Consider the following 2402-nt stretch of genomic DNA (forward strand, 5'->3'; position numbering starts at 1 on the left):
CTGATGGTGTTTGTTATTGCTTTATAAATCCATGTATGTTTATATCTTCTCTAAATCAAGATTATGTGAATCTGATTTTTTTCTGTTGGGTGCCATTCATTATCAACAAGAGATAAGATAAGTCAAATAAGTACTTTATTGATGGCAGTATAAAAATACAAAAAAAATGTTGTATCAAAAAGGCATGCCATTAAACAATACAAATAAACAATGTAAAACTGTATTGCAGCGAGCATAAATATACATGGCATTGTAAAAATAATTATAAAATGAACATTTTAAAGAAAATGAATAAACAAGGAAGTACAAATGTTGCATTTAAAAATTAACTAGATAAAAAATATATAATATGTACAATAACTATTAAGGTTATTTGAAGTATCACGGAGGAGACGGGCCGCGTCGGCTGCCCAGTCATGGTGCCGTTCCTGCTGGGCCCGATCCTCTCCTCCTCGTTTCCTCTTGCCTGGGTAACAATAAGATAATAATTAGCAATAAGGAAAAAACACTGGACAGGTACAGGTCACACAAGGATATAAGAATAACATGTATACACAGAACAACAGTAAGGTGAACTAAAGAAAGTTCTGGCCCGAGATTACAATGATTGTGAAAGTGAATTAAGACTTTACTTGTAACAGAGCATTTCCACACAGTGGTATAGCTTATTTTAATTACTGACGATGGATGATCCAAGGTTTAAAAAAACAAAACACAATTCCAGTCGTTTTGCCATTTCTATTTCTTACCTAGAACCACACGCTGCGGTGTCGTGATGGCACTCGGTGTTGGTGGTTGAGTTGGTGTCGATTCTTCGGCTGGGGTCCGTTCTGGATTCAATGACGATGTGGACGGAACACTGCCATCAACCGTTGTTCTGGAATGTTCCTCCTCACGAGTCCCAATGTAATCATCTTGAACAGCAAAATGACTTGTTAATTCCACAAACTACTGCAGCACAATACTAAATAGCAACAACAACTATAGAAAATAAAAACTGAACGCAAACAATAGCTCTAGCTAAGGCTATCTGCCTAGGCTATCTGCCTTAGCTAGCTATGTAGCTCTTCGGGGCTCCATAAAAGCATGGGTTGTCGAACATTAATGTAAGGATAAAATAGACTTCTTTGTTAGAAGTGAGCGTACCTTGCAGGGACTCCAGTAAAGCCGTTGCAGAGTCCAGGCCTCCCTCCCTCCCAACGTTGGCCGGTCTATGGCCGTAAATCTGGTCCTACAAGTCGAACCACTTCCATTGTTTGCGACCCGCACCACTCGTGTTGTTGTTGTCCTTTATTATGCGATATTCACTCTTCATCTTTTTCAGTTTTTCCCTACACTGCAGGAAAGTCCTCGAAAATCCGCGTTCGGACATCTGTGCAGAGACATCCTGGAACACTTTTACATTTTGCGTTGTTCCGTCGAGCTCCCGCTGGATTTTATCATCCCCAATGAGATGAAGGAACGTCGTCACCTCCTCGGTCGACCACGGTGTGCTTTTCTTAAAAAACGTAGCCATTTTTGTAGATGCTCCGTTTACAAAATGCTGTTTATAAAAATGCCGCAAGCTTGCTTCTAAATATATATGTGACGCTAGGGATTAACTCGCGCGCGATCTTGTGACGATTCTCTCTGACCAATCAGCAGTCGAGAGTGTTGACGTCACAGCCCTGGCCTGGTCTGATAGAACCACGATTTTATGGGGCCGGAAAAAGAGGGAAAAAGTACCCGCTAGCCGGTACTAGGCTTTATGGAAAGGCCACCAAAAACTGGCCTGGCCGCTTGAGGACGGTTAAGGACGCTTAAACGGGTCTACCCGCTGCAGTGGAAATGCGCCATAAGGGTATTTTCTCGAATTTTTGATGTTTTCTTAAATCCCCTTTTTAAATGTATTTCTTCTAACATGGCACCCCATGTGTTAAATATCAAAATGTTCAGGACAATCTCTGGTATTGCTATATATGCAAATTACTCACCTTAGAGCACTGTTTGATGAGATAAGTAGCTCAAAAGCTTAAAAAGTTACATCCGATTTTCGGAAAATCTTCAAAACTCTTGTGAAAACACAAATTTACTCATGTGATCGAATTGTTTTGGTGTTTTAGATTTGGTTACCAAAGTCTTAGGATCACAGAAGCAGTGAAATATTTGAATTACACTGTATATACATGTGTAATTCATGTCGAATTTTGAGTAAAACAGGTGTTTATCACTCTACATTAGGACTGAATAATGACTTCATATTACATACCAAGGTTCATGTTATGTGTAAAAATACAAATTGAGCATTCAACCTTTTTTTTTCAACCAACAATTTATTATAAATATGTTTTTTTCAACCAACTATTTATATAAATATAAGAAACTGGAAAATCTCACTATTTACAAAATTGAACATCAGAACT

The 2402-nt window shown here is 38.7% G+C and overlaps 1 long non-coding RNA gene across 1 annotated transcript; it reads right to left on the minus strand.

Moving 5' to 3' along the window:
- Positions 1-294: 294 nt before the first annotated feature.
- Positions 295-1184, minus strand: LOC139434129 (uncharacterized). Its single transcript, XR_011643560.1, has 3 exons — positions 1147-1184; positions 750-914; positions 295-466 (listed from the first exon to the last, which is right to left on the minus strand). It is a non-coding gene; the product is annotated as an uncharacterized lncRNA (long non-coding RNA).
- Between the last annotated feature and the right edge of the window lie 1218 nt (positions 1185-2402).

The sequence above is a fragment of the Pseudochaenichthys georgianus genome, chromosome 7 (genome assembly GCF_902827115.2).
Source record: "Pseudochaenichthys georgianus chromosome 7, fPseGeo1.2, whole genome shotgun sequence".
Lineage (NCBI taxonomy): Eukaryota > Metazoa > Chordata > Actinopteri > Perciformes > Channichthyidae > Pseudochaenichthys > Pseudochaenichthys georgianus.